Source organism: Chelmon rostratus, chromosome 7 (genome assembly GCF_017976325.1).
Source record: "Chelmon rostratus isolate fCheRos1 chromosome 7, fCheRos1.pri, whole genome shotgun sequence".
NCBI classification, from domain to species: domain Eukaryota; kingdom Metazoa; phylum Chordata; class Actinopteri; order Chaetodontiformes; family Chaetodontidae; genus Chelmon; species Chelmon rostratus.
In genome coordinates, this window is record NC_055664.1 from 23,158,992 (window position 1) to 23,176,647 (window position 17,656).

The following is a 17,656-nucleotide window of genomic DNA, read 5'->3' on the forward strand; positions in this document are numbered from 1 at the left end:
TGAAGACTTAATCCTGCATCAGGCTTCACTCATGGTATAATATTGTATTGTTTTTATTTATTGTTTTTCCATTCATACGCTCATGTGTAAAGCTGATGAAGATTTTTAGCACCGGACAGAGATGATGTGTTTTCTGCAATTTATGCTTCCAAAATAAATAGTTTTATTCAATAAAGCCCACCAAGGTGCAGTTTTTTCTCAGTCAACAGCTTGTATTTTGGGTGAGTCCAGTATGACCTAACTGGTGCACAAACAAACCAAGGTACGTGCATCTGTTGAGGGGATTGGGACACCTGAGTAAAGCTACCATCTTGACTGACAGCACAGAACAAATAACAACTCCAGGCGATTTTCCATGATTAGTTAAAATTACATTTCGACCTGCAGTGAAATGTAAGGGAGCAATGATCTCTTAAGAACTGACTGTAAAGTGATGCTGTCCCAGTCTAGATTTTAAGTATCAACCAATTCATATTCCATGATTTTCAACAATCATCAGAGATGTGTAGCTATTTTGCAGAAACAATTCCTCATGAATGACATAATTTTACTTTTTAGTGGTGGAGTCTTCAAACTCGTGGATTTATTACACAAACTGTATTTTATTATGTTCGCAACAGTTTCCTGAACCCTGAAAACACTTTGCGTCTTTCAATGCACTATTTTCAGTTTTTTTCCATTTCCTCCATTGATCCATCCAGTCATTGCTTAGTTTATTTAGTTAAAATATACCCAAATATACAAACATTTCACAGTCAGTATTTGCTGTGTACACTCAAACATTGCTGTAGATCTTGAGCGTTTGGTTCGTTGTATTGGGTGCTAGTTGTTTTCCGTGGATGACCTAAAAGTAGGCCTGGGTTAACCTGGCAGAGCCTATAATCAACCTGTAGAAGGTGTTCTCCGCAGGGGTTACAGAACCTAGAACCTATGCATAACCCAAGCAGCAGCCTGAATACTTTGTCTGTGGTGGAGAACCATGGGAGAAAACAACCATGCTGGGGAGCATCCACAGCATGTCTGTGATGTGCCCCCGGGGTGGTAACCTGAGCCCACCTGTGTGACATGCCTGCACATAGAGACCTCACCCTCTCTCTGTCTGTGTGGTTGAGTTGTAACTAGTTTTAGCGACTGGCGTAGCCACACATGAAAGAATGTCTACACATTCATATGGTGATTTGTTGGCTTTTTGTACAATCCATGACTTTGTTCTGTATTTGTGTACGGCAATGTACAACCACAGTTGATTTCTTGAAATGCGCATAATTTAACCCTCACAAGTGCTCTTTGTGAATTATTCATTTCCGTCCCACTTGCACATAACTCTTCTATGCTTTGCACAGTGGTGCAATGTAAATACTGAAGACAGTCTAGTGTTTTGCTTAGTGCCAAGTGAATCACATACTGAGCCCAGTGTGATAACATGAACACAGACCATTCTAACACAAACTCACCACCAACTACAGTATTACTTGCAGTGGTTTTGAATTTTTAAAATCTAAAGTGCCACAACGACAGTGTGTTTTTACATGATGTGTGACTTCAAATAAGAAGTGGAGGTGTGTTGTGGAAATATTAAGTACACAAGTTGACCACAACCACAAAGCTGGAAATCTTACCCACCAGGAAACTTCTGTCATTCTGCGAAGTGGCTGATGGCAGGTATTATGGTGAGAGTACTGAGCTGAACTAAAGCCTCAGCGGTGTGTACACATATCTCCACATGGGGTAGGAAAATACTATCTCAATAGCCTTTATTCAGCCTGTCAGATTTTAATATTAAGTAGTATTTGAATAAACTCTCCACTGACGTTTGTATTTCTGAATATTTTGACCAGAAACTGAAAGGAGATGCAATGCCTCAGTTTTCATATTAAATCATAGAAATGTGAATGTTGATTAATAGATTAGTTGATTGACAGAAAAATGATCTACAACAATTCTGATAACAGGTGCGTAATTAAGGTCATTGATTAACCATCAAAGATTTGCTGTTACCATCTTATTAAATATGAGGATTTGCTCCTTTTCTGTTGTCATTGAAAGTTAAAGTTTTTTTTTTGGTTGTTGTTTGGGGCAGATGGTCAGACAAACCAAGCAATTTGAAGACATGACCTTGGCCTGTAGGAAATGTTTGGCCATTGGCCGTAATTTCACAGACGGAACAATAAGGTAGAAAAAAGGGACGATGATGATTAGTTGAAGATGACAACAAAAAAAAAAAGTAAATATTTTGGGTTGCATTTTGCTGAACCGATAATTCACTTTCTCCCTGTATTACAATTGAAAAATGACAACTTGAATTGCTCTCTGTTAAGCACGTTAAATGCACCAGTGCCCCTCTCCCACACAAATCATGCAGTGGAGCAGCCACATTGTGTAACAGTGTTGATGTTGCAGCTGTGAGTGGTCCTCTGTGCCCAGACTCTTGTGTTGAATGCAGTCTGCAGGGGCTGATTGCCAAATTTGTCTTGTGAGGATTATCTGCTCTGTTTCTGCACAAAACAACAGATTCCTTATATTTGAGCAAGACAGACTTCATGTTGCAGCCATATGCAAGAAGTGTCTGACAAATAATTTTTTCCACAACATATATATCAGATAATCACATTAGGAGGTTATTGGTTTGTTTTCTTTTCCAAATCATGCAGCTTTGTTCCCTTTCTAGCCCAAGTTGATGAATGGAGGACAACCATGCTTCCCTTTCCGCCTCTGTTTACATCCATGTTGTATTGAGTTTCAGACAAGAGCTAGCCCTTCCCTTGTTCCTCCTGACAGGACATCTGTCTCCATTAGAGAGGAGATGTGCTGCTTTATCAGTCTTCCACCATATTTGGACAGTTGAAAGGAGGAATCCCATTGTTCTCCACAATCAGCCACCTTGTACACATCTGAGAGTGTAGTATTGTTTTGTTCTGGACAATGTGCTGCTAAGTAGGTGATTAACTGAATATCTGAACCCTACATCAGTATTTCACATGCATTTAAATAAAACCCTGCATGTTTTCTCGTTTATTAGCAATTGCAGAAGACAGGAAGTTGCCGCATATTCCAGCATGTGACAAAGTGAGGTCATGTATGATGAATTCATGATGTGCTGACTGTCAGCATTATCTGGAAAAGCACCTAGATGGCTTGCCAAGATTTGATCCCAGATGCTTTGCAGAGGACTACCCCTCAAGCAGTACTATGCTTAAGAGTGACTAAGATGCACTATAATGTGAGTAAAGGTTGGTTTTTCTCATGAATTATTACATACCTAAATGAATATTCTCATCAAAGTCAAAACTAATAAGCCCTATGCTGTGGCTTGCACCTTGGAAATATGCAAACAAGTGCTCACCACAAATTAAGTGGACTTGCTTGCGCTGTTGAGTATTGACTCCAGCTTCAAAGCCTCCTTTGAGGTTGTGGTAGCCTCGGAAAAGTGTTTTCTGAAAAGATTCTGCTCCAGTTACAGTGGGCTACTATTTCGAAGTGAGAGGCCACTGTGTGTATATGCAGACTGGTGAATGGTGTTCAGTAGCACCCTGGTGCTTTCTCTACACAATGGTCATGGGGTTTGGAAAGACATGACAGATGAGCATTAAAAGGCCTCATCAAAGTTCTGTTCCTCCTCCTATTTCTGAGCTGTGAGCAGGAACGTATGACCACATGTCAAAAGTACACATGGTGATGATTGTTAGCTTCACATGGCTGATAGAGCCTTGTGGTTTAGGATGAATAATAGATACTAAGTGCTCTAAAATGCTGAGGCTATGAGTCACTTTGGGGATTCTGGAGTTGGACTAACTTAATGCACCATCAATCTAAAACAAGAACTTCTCAGGGCCCTTTTTGCTTACTTGAGCTTAACTCTGGTGTGGGATCTGTTTTTAAGTGCATAAATAATTATCCTGGGTGTGCATTTGAACCATTTCTGCCAATGTTGAGACCGACACACAGTTCATAATACTGGGAATATAGAAATATGGCAATACATTAATAGGTGGGCCATAGGCTCAGTCACCTTTTGTCATTCAGTGATTGATAGTGACTTAACAGACATAAATTTAAAATAATAGTCCGTTTGATTATCACTTAAGAACTGTAGGTCTCAGAAATTGCGATGGACATTTTTCACTATTTTCCCAAGACTGAACTGTTAATAGAAAAACAGAAACAACTGAAAATTAAAAAAATTGTTGGTTGCAGTCCTAATTGAAATGCTGTTGAAGTAAACGGATATGTTATTGTCCTTTCAGCCAAATTGAATCAAATTTTATTCTTATGTCTACACGTCTTTTGGCCTGTAAAACAGTGCTTATAGATATTTTCATGCAGTTTATAAATTCTTGTAGCCACAATAATCGTCAGAATCGCGCTTTGTGTAAATATCTAGGAGCTTGTCCAGTGAAGACCACTGCACTTTAATATGCTCCAAGCATCTTCTAATAACTAGTATTGGAGAGCTACCTACTGTATGTTGTATAGGTTCAGTCCTGACCAATCAATTCCATCTTTTTCTCCGCATTTTAAATTACTTCCCTCTCTATACCGGTGTCTTTGATGTCGACTCTTGAGAGGCAACTCACTGCTGGAGACCACTGGATCCTCCACTAATGATCTCTACCCGGGCTAGGGTTACCGCTTTCATGTCTTGCATAACAGTTGCATTTTTCTCTTTAGATATGAGTTGTACATAGTGTTCTTTCTCAGTACAATGGATCATCTGTTTCCTCAGAGGGACACTGGTGGGGGGGCATGTGTTGGTGTGATTGAGGACACCTTCAAGAAAATAAACACTTGAACCCTTGTGTAGATGTATGTTCTTTTCAGTGTTGCTGTGCATTCACAGAACAGTCTTATGCTGAGCCAAATGCTGCATGCAGCTGACTCCTTGTTGGATAATAGTAATATCAGCTTCAATGTGATGTTTGAATGCCGTGTATTCATAGACGAAGTTAGACTCAATAGACAGATGCTGTTGAATCTACATCTTGATGGATCATTGTGGATCATTCTCATCTCTTGTATGTTAATTGAGAATTTAATTGGCGTGAGACAAGGAAGCATTTTGGCTTTGCACAACCCTGATTCCCAAAACCTGGGATGCTTTAAAACATAAATAAACCCAAACGTGATAGTTTGCTGACCCTTTTTGACAAATACTCAATTGAAAACAGTATTAAGACAATATATTTACTATTTTACCTCATCAGCTTCATTGATTTTTGTAAATATCTGCTTACTCTGACTTTGATGCCAACAACATGTTTCAAACAAGTTGGGACAGGATTAGCTGTAGTCACTTAATGTAGGACTAATGTTATTGAGCCCAGTCCTTTTGGGGATTCACTGTGTGTAGCCTTGTCTAAATGTAAGGGGTATGTGGATATGGTGGTGGGAAGGCCCAGAGTGGGGCGCAAGAAAACTTCCAATGTTCTCAAATCCCAACGTTGACAGGTATGTCAGGAACACCCCGTAAAACTGTTGTTTGTTTGCAGATGATTGCATTCTGTTTTTAGATTCATTTCTCACATTGCGTCCCAACTTTTTTGAAATCTGGATTGTAGTTCACAGCTGTTGGTGCTGCTGATAGACACCCGTGGTCGCTTGCACTGGACTTCTTGTCTTGACCTCCTATATCAAAATTAGCTTTGTTTCAATCACTAATGTTGTTGACTGCATCCCTCAGTGAGTCCTTCAAATTAGTAGATTACTCAATGGACAATATAATAGCACATCTAGATCACGTTGAATAATGTAGCGTCCTGTGGTCAGTTCAAAATCGCTATATTACAGCAGTGCACAGTTAATTATTAACTGACCTTTATTTAAAGCTATTGTTGGCAGCTGCACTGTGATTTAGCATGTAAGGTGTAACATACTAGGCTCCGGTGCCTTGAGAAAAGTGCTAAACCCTTTTGACTTTGTCCACATTTTGAGATGTTAACAGCCTCACTTAAGAATAAAGTAAGGATTAAAGTGACAGATCGATGCATGATACTGTGCAGTAACCCCAGTGTGGCAGGCTTGAATCGTATTTGCAGAGAAAGAGCAAAAATAAAAAAAACACGAAATGTTCATCACCAGCCTCTTTGCAGGGACAGAATTTGTTTTGGTGCAACTGATCTTGTTTTTTAAGTGAGGCTGTTTCTGTTCAAGCTCATCACTTGTCTAACACCATCCCTGCTGTGAACCATGCTGGTAGCATCAGTTGTTTTTACTGCCATGAGCTAGCAAAAGTAAAGAAGAAAGAAGTGAACCTAGACTTAAATCCTACTGGAAAATCTGGAATCGCTGTAAAATAACTGTTCAGAGGCTATTCCTAATCAAAGTACAATGCAAATGTATTACTTTCAACAAAAACATTTGAGATAAAAGAGTCCCATTTAGGGAACTTATTGCGTATCCTGCCAAATGGATCTCTGTCATCTCTCTGCCTTCAGCTGTGTTTTTTATGGCTGAAGGTGATTGGCAGTGATTGCAGTTGGTTGTGACACCTGGACAGCATCAGCAGTCTGAAGTGTTGCTGTGGATCTGTAACCGCAGTCTCACCTGCCAAATTGCTCCGGCAGTATTGAAAGCCTGTCAATGTATTGGATGTCCAATTCAATCAGCTCCTAAATTGAGTGCAGATAGCTCTGGGTTTAATAGCCTTGTCCCAGTGATGAGAAAGCAGCGTATTTTATTTAGCTGAGCTCCATGCAAGCAATCTACATTTGTGGAATGCCTGTGGTGAGAGCAGACGTGGATTCAGCATTAGCCCACATTTCACTGATAGATGCTTTTATTGCGCTGCTGCCTGATCCAGTTTTTTTTTTTGGCTGAGGAGACACATAAATGAGATCTCATCTTATTGTACTCTGCAAATAAACACCTATGTGAGTACAAAATTAGCTAGTTTAGGTTAATATTTGGGTTGTAGGTTATTACTATCAAAAATACACCATCCAAGAAGCGCAGCAATATGTTGTTTTCTGTACTTTTAATTAGATTGGCAGTCTAAATAATAATCTCTTGACATCATGTTATCAGACTGTATCATGTGCTTCCCAAGCTTTTGTTTTTATTGGATCACGTCCTAACAAATTGTTTCACTGACTGAAAAGACGAAGTTGGCACACGTTGTGTTTTGTTTGTGGAATTTGTGGCAATTTTGCCACAAAAACTCTGAAAAATCTGTATCCTGACAGATATCAAGTGCAATCAGGCTCACAGAGTTGATCAAAACACAGGTTATTATGTCTGGTTGCCTCTGCAGGCCAGACATTCCAGTCTTTACTTTTAAAACCCCAGTGGTTTAGTTTAATATCAGGGTCACAACCTTGGCAGGACATGAAGATGCATTGAGAGGAAGCCAGTCTGACCACGGTGCTGAGTGCTTTTTATTTTGGTCATAGTCATCGCAGAGTCTAGACATGGCAATTCACCCCTCCAATCTCTGGACTCCTTTCAGACAGACTGAGCTCAGCGCTCTGTCTCTCCTCCACGTCGTTGTCAGGGTGTCTGCACCCCCCCACTAGCTCTGGGCATGTTTTACTTTCAGCTTGCATGCAAAGCTGCTTCTGGAGCACATGATGCGGGCAGCAGCTGAACAGACGTCGCTGTGCCCTCACTCCTCTGCCCTCCCCTTTCCTCTCCCTCCCCTGTTCCCTCTGCCGCTTCCATCATCTCAAAATGAATCCGGCACCGCTGTCACTGCTGACGCGATAGCCACACAACATCACTGGTGCTATGACAACAGCAAGTCCAGCCTCTCTCTCATTCACAGGTCCATTTTGGGCTGTCACTGAATGTTCCAAATTATGCACCACAACACATTACACACATTAAGACTGCAACCTTTCAGCCCTTGTTGCCTTGGAGGCGAAGAGAACAAGGCAGGAAACAGTTATTACAAATCCTACTTTCTAACCGCAAAGAAAAGAGGTGAAAGCAAGATTATTTTGTTTCTGAGCAAAAAAAAGGAGGTGAAATTTACATTTATGCTGTAACTGATCCAGACTGAGAAAAGCAGGCCTGAATCTGATGTCATCATTTTTTGGAAAATAAAAAGGCTGCAACATTTAGTGTAAACATAATGCTTCTCATAGGGGAGTGGAGGGGCAATTACAGAGGAGACGAGGGAGGGAACACATTCCTGCTGGCAGTAGGTTTGTAGTTTAGGGGGATGGAATTATAGAACGAAGGAGGGAGCAAGAAGGGAGGGTGGGAGTGAAGAGTGTGAAAGAGTCAGAGGGGGTGGGTGGGGGGTTACAAACGGTCACTCCCCCTCCCTCCCTCAGTTCTTCAGCTCATCCTTGCATATAGGAGTCAGTCTGCTGTGGACTTGCAGAAGGACTATCAATAATCCCCTCATGTTGAGCTTGAAATTCCCCCCATAGTGATGTGTGGGATTTCTCTTGGCTACTGTGGGGAGAAAAAGCAGAAGTGACACTTCCTGGTTGTAGCAGTAAGGTAAGTCATTGCATTTCCTGCTGTGTATTTTTGCCTCTTTGCAACACTCTGTGCTTGGCTGTGTTAGTAGATAGAAGAGACAAATGGCTGTCCAGACTCAAACCTCCCACTTTCCAGAGGAGGTGCTAAATAACACCAGCAAAAACACAAACCAACAAGTCAACGTGTGGCCTATAAGCAAAGGTTTCAGTGTATTTCAGAGTTAATTTAATTTTTTGAGATATAACCAAAGCTCTTGTGAATCATGTTGTGCCTTGGGGGTTTGTATTTGCAGGATTTGTCTTCTCTGGATGCAGTATTCTCACTAGTTTCAATCAGTGTTTGCATTTCCCCACTCAACCTATAATTTCATGTTTTTGTGCATGTTGTAACCATATCCTGGGGTCTTCACAGCCTGTGTTTAGGGTGGGGTTTCCACCTCAAGTTTGTACCTGTAGCACTCCTGTGTAAGGCACAACTTTACCTACAACTGCAGGCAGTGGGGCCATTGTATTGCTCTCCATTCACTGCCAGACGCAAACAATGCAGCTTGTGTCCGTTCCATTGTAATGACAAAGCAGTGGTGGTGGTGGTTGTGTGATGCTGAGAAAGAGAGATGATGAATTGCAAATGCGAGAGATGGTCAAAGTCAAGGAGAATTCCCAGAGCGCATCCTGGAGGGGGGCTGGTGGACTTTATGATGTGTGAGTTCATTTAAAATCCCGGCTTTGTGTTTGAAAGCCTGTTGTGTGACTCCTGCGGTGGGGAGAGGGGCGAGAAATGGTCATCTGGTGTCATAGTCATGGAAATGTATTGACTGCTCAAGGCTTAGCAGGACCCGAGGTCAGACTCTAGCTTTCAGGCTTGTAAATCATGAAAATGCTCCCATTTTGACTTGAGAAAAGCAAGCTTCAAAAACACATGAACTCTGAGCTATTTTTAAAAGCTTTTTATGAAAATCACATTAATGGGTCCTCAGTCCACCTAGCCTAACAGAATTACTCTCCTGGAAGGAAAATAATTGCAATCACAGATTGGTTTGCATGGTCTTGTGTCATAAGCTTCATGTAATTGAAAGGCACAGTGTGCAGTGGAACAAAGGTTATATTGTAGATTTACAAGCAGCAGAGTTCATCTGAGATCAGGTGGTCTTTCAGATGCTCAGCTTATTGTAAAAGCTAGACTTTATAGCAGAATTCAGCATATCAGTACATGCAACTCCACAGCAAGGTTTTTCTATTAACTGTGTTTGATATGACACTGCCCATTGTTCTGGCTTTACTTTGTACAAATTTTCAACTATAGTGTAAGTTGTGCAGCCTACTGTTGCAGTTAATATGGCAAAGAGCTAAAGAAACACCCTGGATAAGACTGACAAATGGACAGAGGACAACGTTTTGCTTTAGGCACATGCAAGATTGTCCCCATTCAAATGCATATTCCCCCAATCCAAACATGTGGAGCTGCATGAGTTTCAGTTGTTCCTTTGCTTTCAGACTATGATTTTTATTATCAGTCACTGAATGTGTTCGGTCTGCCATTTAGTTTCCTGCCATAAGCTGTCCTGAATGTTAGAATAAGCTGCATTTTTGTAACATACAGATATTTAATGTGGCTGTTCACACCAAACCGGTGAATGTGGTCTTCAGCTAATATTTTTCAGGTACTGTTCTTCACTTTAAAGTAGAGAGTGCTATGAAATGTGGAAAGAAGTGTACTGTGATATAACATGTGACATTTGATGGTATGTGTAGTAGTAGTAGTAGTGTGTTGTAGACTGCTGGGCTACCAGGGTGCCCCTTTAACTTACAAGTCTGATGTAACTTTTGCCTCCCACTGAGCTCTGTGGAAGTACAGGTCGTCAGCTATCAGGAAATATAGCTTAAACTGCAGTAAAATAATGATTTTTTTTCTACACAGACAAGAGTGTTTGTACACAGTTAATTTATATGAAATAAGATGTGGAATTTTTGTTATGAATTAGTTAAATTCGGGTTTTCTTGTGAAAGGCAAAGTAACACATTTTAGTGATTACTGATTGGTCGTTAGATTAACTTAACAGAACTTATGAAAGAACCAGTCCCTCCCACTCGGTTAAATAGTCCTGCACCACATTAGTTGAAAGTGCCTACATGCCAGTATGTTTATGCTTAGATGCCTTTGCAAGAAACTTAATGTTTACTACCAGGTTTCAAAATCTGGTAAATGGGTGAAGGTACTGGATTCCAGCTGCAACGTGACTTTCTAAGTGACATTTTACCACAGGGCAATAAAAGAGGCCTGTACTGGAAACAGGACCGCTTGAGGAAGAGGACACATCTACCCAGCGTTGTGTATTCATGTGTATCAGGATCCACCTCGGCTCTGCTTGAGTGCACAATGCAACACAGCAGGGAGCTGGGAGCTCCAGGGGTGTTCTGGTTGAGGTGGTGCTCATGGATGACTTCTTTACGGGCTCTGTCCACAGATATGATTTAGATCAAATCTCCTCAGTGCATGTAAATGTTGAACACGCAACTGATGAAAGGACAAAACAGTCCTGGAAGGGCACACATTTGTTTTTTGAGAGCGTAATGACATTCAGGAGTTGAGGAACGAACAGATGCAGTCTCATCATCGTCTTCGGTATGTGCTTGGAACATGACCTAAAAGATTCCCTGCTTATTAATATTACAATCAAAATGCTGAAAATGGACCTTCACATCAACCCAGATGTGGTTTTGAGTGGAGTTTGGATTGTTGCCTGCACTTGTGATTCCACACAAAAGAAAACACATTAAACTGAAGATGTGTTTGGTATTCCCACTCACTGACCTGAAAGCAAATGATTGCCTCTGTGGAAGGAGATCCTGAGTGAACCAGATTTAGAAAACACATTTCCAATGCAGGATTGCTGCTCCTCTATGTCCTTGGTATTGTGTTTATTCTGCTGCCAGCAAAGGCACATTCAGGCAAAGACAAGTCAGCTGCCATACTGAGATTGGTAGGTGAATGGCTCACACAGCAGTGGACTGGCTTCTAGTCTGAGGACATCAACATCTATTCAATACTGTTTTGCAGTACTGCTGGCTGACTGAATATAAGCAGTAGAATATCTTAGATTTGAATTTTATGCAATGCAAACATCACAAGACTAGTGTGCTGACCAAGACTAAACAGTTTGCTTCCTCACATTTAGATACTGCAATTGAGTACATAACATTTTCTTTTCATCCCCCATTGACATGAAATTTCTCTATTGCAAATATTGTCCCAAAGTTTTAATTATCCATGTTTTTATATGGTAATAATGCATTTTTTTCCTGTACTTTTACATAAGTTTCTCTATTCATCTACACCAGCAACCTGAAAATTAACCCTACCTTCACCGTTGAGCTGAAGGTGAAAATCAGTGCAGCCAGGACGAGGCAGCTGTAGGACAAGATATATTACTTAATATATTTAAGATATACATTTATATTGGAAATCACATTGTTGTTTTCACCGATATTTCATTTCATTTTGCAGCTGTTTCTCACATCATCCTGCACCAGTGCTCAGTAGATAAAGTTCCCTGGTGAATGCACCAATATGCCACTGCCACAGAAACCCTGTGTTTTGTGTATCCCAGAATTGATACCGTTGATCACATCTATCATCGTAAAACTGTCAAGCACATTTGCTCCCAGTGTGCGGGGGAAATTTTTGGGTCGGGCGGTGGATGAGCAAATTGTAAAAGTCTGGAATGTGAAGCATGTAAAGGCCGACTAGTGTTGATGCTCCGTGTAGCCAGGGGAGACCTTTTCACTGACAGTGACAGTAACATGCTACGAGAAGGTCAACTCATGAAAGTCTCTGGTGATTGTGGTTGTGATATTTTGTCACAGCGGCTGCAGCCTCTTTCACTACATGAAGCATTTTCTACGCACTTCCCAGATGAAAACTTCTGTCGTAAACTGTTAGGTATTGATCTTGAATTCTTGTGTAATCCCGCTGTCACTATCTCACATTGAACAGCATACGAGGTTTCACACGATTGAGAGTTAAGTTTGAATGACTTTCAAAGGATTTGGTTTTGCACTTTTGCTTGCATCCACATCAGTTCAAATTAGCGCAGATCTTAGGTTTCCAGATATCTAACAGTACATGTACAGATCTAAAAGCAACTGCTACCAGAATGAAAGAAAAATGGTCCATTGATGCTGTGACAGTGTCTTACGTAATGAACACTGGGGGTATGATTTAGAGAAGGGACATTTAAGGAAGATGACAGAAGAAACAGGAGGTTAATTTCCTTAGGACGCTTCCTTAAATTCAGTTATTCAACAGAAGTACTTTGTTCTGGCAAATCCAACTCATCAAAGGCGATAAAGGGGCCTTACTTTTATCTATGTGACACACTAATGGGGATGGATTTCTGGCTAAACTTGCAAGTTTCAAATGGGGTTGTCACTTGCCCTTTAATAAGAAAGACGTGGTAGAGCATTATCCCCTGATGGAGTAGACTGATGCCTCTAAAACATGTACAGACTCATTTTTAATGTGCCGTCGTGGTTTTAAGTGGCATATAATAGATCATTGTTTTACGAGAAATCCCCCAACTCCCTTTACCAGATTAAAAACCAAAGATCCCTTCCCCCATAGGAGTGTTGTCAGAGGAATCACAACAACCACAACCTTTATCCACCCCCTTTTCTCCTAACAGTGGTGTGTGGCTCACGTATACCTCCAATTAACAGCTGTTTAAGGACTTCAAAGGTTGTCAGTGAGGAACTAAAGAGCCACAAGCAGGATGTGGTCTGATAGCACCTTGGTTGTGGCCTTCTGGACAAGTAAATTGCTGCCATTGATGATTGAGATAAAAGTACCCTGACAAAATGGCATCACAAAATCTTGGATCTTGAGCCAGTGTGAAAAAGAAAAAAACGACAACTGACAACGGCTGTCATCAGCATTATATGGAACTGCATCACGTGAGCCTTTATATCACCTGGGTCTCTTTATATCTCATCTTAGTGCTAATTTCATACAGCATCTGGTACAGCCAGGGCATAAGCATGAGGATCCACAGTTAAAAGGACAGACATTTAGTTGGTTATCATTTGCAGAACAATGAGGGCAAAAATATCTAAAGTTATTAAAATAAACCTTAGTAAAATCAAGTTTAAACAGTAGCCATAGAAGCTTATAAAGCATCCTTAAGCCTATAGAGTGGACAAAAAGGCTTTGTTGACCCAACAAAACCTGCAGCATCTGCTGTACACAAACCCCATAGAGCTTAAACAGCAGCAGAGGCAGTGACCTCTGCACACAGTGGTGCCCTAGAGAAAACACTGGCAGGGACAAAGGTGCCACCAGGCTAAACAACACCAGCTGCTGTTCAGCAACAAGCTCCAAAATCAGTGCCTGTAGATTTATTGCAAAGACTATAACTCACTGGAAAAATTACACATCAAGGTCATTGAAACATGCAGCTTTTGCAGCTTATCTTTTGCAATCCTGAATATGGATAAACACTGCAGTACCACCTTAAACAGAACCATGTTTGGTAGACTTGGGCGTGGATGCAAAACGTTGTTTTGGGCTAATGTAACTCTAGCCACAATACAGTAACAGCACATGCCAATGTAAAAAGAACAATATATTTTTCACTGTGTTTAAGCTTGTACATTGTGCTACTCAAAACTTACTAAAAGAGAAAAATAATGAGAGTTAACAGAGCAAATGTCTTCAAATTTTTTATTCAAGTTTTGAACAATGTGACTGAGGACACTAACTCACTAAACTCTTCCACCCTGTCAGCTCAGTGTGCACCATTGACAGACAAAAGGTATCAGTTTGCCAAACAATCCAGCTCTGGACTCAGCCAAATAGCCGATCAACCCACAGCATCTACTTTTACCAGTGGTTTCTGCTGTCTTGCCAGGTCTCACACCAGCTGTACTGTCGGCCATTATTCTGCTTGACAAGTGCTGGCATCCTTCTAAAGGCTTCTCTCCTACATTAACAAAGTCCCTTTTGCAGAAGACCACCTGAGCCTCCCATGCTGGGGTCAGGTTACTCACAGCAGCAGCGTTAGCCGCCATCCTCTGAAACACGAAATGCATTCTGCAGCAAGTGAAAAAATCTGGGCGGTTTGGCTTCTTGACTGTTTATGCTGCTGAAATATGTTGTTCGAAAGTGTTTTTTTGCATGATGTTACTTCACCCGCTACTACGTCAATGCAACTGTTGGAGCCAGACTTTCTGAAAACAACAACTGTTAGCGATGGCAGCAGAATTACTACGACCAATATTACTTTACCCGATAAGTTTTTTGCGGTTGTCATGTTTTCTCCAGATAAATTTTCAATGAGGCTGTATGACACGAATTCTGGCTAGCCCGTTGCTCCATAGAGCATACATTCCTGGCCCAAGGCTATTCCAAGACAAGTTTGTGGCTTTCATTATCACTGGAGGCCTCTTTTTCCAGCTGTCTCGCTATTCAGGGTTTCTAGGGCTACAGATCCAAGTCAGGAGAATACATTTTGGCTACATGATCGTTGTATATATTTTTTTGAGTTGATCTATTAAATCAAAACTAGGGGGGAAGTTCTTGTTTTGTTCGACATCCCTACTAAATGCTACTCTGGTGCGGATGTTTCTCTCCCGACGTGAAACAGTTGAAAGAGGATGCAGGCTTTTGTTGATGCTAAATTTCCCCCTGGCCTAATACAATCTTAAATACAGTTGAGCACACTCGGGAGCAGAAAATGAGTCATGAGAACCGGAGATTGCTGTTTGGTGCTTCCACTTGCACAGAAGCGTATGACTCTATATCAGCGGGGGACATGTGAGCTGTCTTGAGTGCAGTCTTTCATCGGTAAACCCCCTTCATGCAACTACCTGTGTTATTATCTCTAGAGACTGAAGTGTTCAGATTACAGGGTTTTGTGTTGGTGCTTGTAACTAGTCAGCTCAGTGCATTCTTGCCTTTTCACCAGTGCAGTTGGGTTAAATGACAGGAATGTATTTGCAAGAGTCAGAGCAACACATAGTCATAGTCAGATTGTGTCTACATTTGTGTTTGAATAAGTCATACATTTGTGTAAGTCATTTTTTGTCTTCAGATTTATGTGGTGTATTACAGTATTGCATTTTTACAACACGGAGCTCACAAATACAGAAATGTGTGACCAGGTGTTTCACACTTGTCAATAGGTTCTACCGTGTTGAAAGTCCATAAGTCAGATTTTGGCCATGGGGCAAGAATTTTCATTGTTTCCTGAAATGATACAGGCAACTTGACATTTTTGTCCTTCGGGATCTAAAGGAAGAGAGGAGCAGGTGGGTGTTAGGACAGTTTTCCCTTGTTCCTGTTCAAACAGGCCCAAGTATTCGTCAAATATAAGCTGGGCCTTCAAGTGGTCTTTAATAACAAAAGGACCTTAAATCTACTTGTCACATATTTCGGGGATGACAAAATGAGACGGCACATGGAATGGAAACATGAACATGACTCTCCCAAAACAGTTTCACATATCATCGACACTGTTGTGAAATGGGTAGGCTCTGGCATAAATCAGAATGTGTGACATTTATGTTCCAGTACTGTCATGCAGATATAAAGAGATGTTCGAGGTAGTCTTTTGTCTTTCTGTCTTACCATGCATCCAAATTGTGGCTACTGGGGACAAGACCAAACCTAAAACCTCCTTTATGTTTAAATAAGACTTTCCCGCTCTGGTTTGTGACACTGTGAGGACAAAAGAAATATTAGCCTAATATAAGCCCACATCTGATAACTGGTGTGAAAATAAATCTGCAGAATTTTGAAAAAACTTCAAGGAATTAAATAGATGCTGGTAAAAGTAGAGAAAAAAAAACAAACGTTTGATATATTTCTTGTATAGTATGATGTAGACATTTGGTATTTACATTATAGTCTTTGTAGCACACACTGGACAGTAACAACATAAATGACATAAAGAAACTTGCTATACTTTGTAATGACCCAAGAGCTGGATTTTATAACTTGGAAGCACATCAGCTGCTCATTTAGAAGCAGCTTGATGCTTTTCAAGTACTGACTGTTTACAACTTTACAAAGTGGTGTTAGTTGTGGTGAAATTCTGTGCTTTTCCCTGAAGCCGTTGTGTTGCTAATCTTGAGTCACAACAAAACTATTCTTCTTTGTGATGTGTGGGTGGCTGGAATCTCCTGTGGTTATGTATTTCATTAAAGCCTTGTAACAGATGAATCCTCCGAGGCCTCTGCTGCCCTGTGCTCTTATGCAGCCTGCAGAAAATGGCCCATTTACTTGGATCCTCACTTTGTCACACTGCCAAATTACCGGTAACATTGTCCAATCTAATTGTTGATTTCCATTTATTTATTTAGTTGTGTATGAGAGATGATTGTGAAGATACAAGACAGAGACAGGCACACCGATTTACTAATGTGTGTTAGCAGGTATTTCTAGAAGAACCCAGTGAACAGCCAGTGTTCCTGGGGATTTGGTGCTCTGGAATATGTTTTCAAATCCTGGCTTTGTGGCCTCATGTATTAGTAAAGAGCTGATGATGGATTTTGTGCACCAGCAGCATCGCAGCTTTAGAGAATATAGTGTTGGGGAATCGAGGCCATTTTAACCTTGTATTCATATATTCTGGGAACTCAAATGCAGTAACACGTTATATCTGTGAATTTTAAAATTTGGAACATGAGTGATTAATTGTTTTTACATTTCTATGTTAAAGAGTGTCTCCAGGTCAACCTCTTAACTATCTGTGTCCTTAAATCTTAAAACCTCTGCTGGAAATCACTATGTTCAGATGATAGCTTGCTGATTCACTCTGGATCCTACTGCGAACATGATTTACTGTAAGGAGAGCTGTCCTCTTTTATTGTAAGCTCAAACTAATAATGATCTTGTGGAAGACTGAACAAGGAGCTGCTTGCACCGTTAAGATTAAAACATTTTGTCCCCATGAACGTGCTGATTGGACAGCGGCTGAGAGGACTTAAATTTGATTTTACTGACTTTGCTGCCTTTTTAAATATAAATGGGACTACCCATCTGAGAGGAAAGGCAGACAATGTATAGTCACAATAATAGGAGGTTTTGTATCACTCTGACAGTGTTCAGAAATCATCAGCTATTTCCATTTATTAAATATTTTGTTCATTTTGGCGTATTCGACAGTCAGCTGTTATTTCAGGCCTGAGCGAATGAGGCTGTGCTGTAAAACCCAAGGTCACTGCACAGTGTGTCGCCT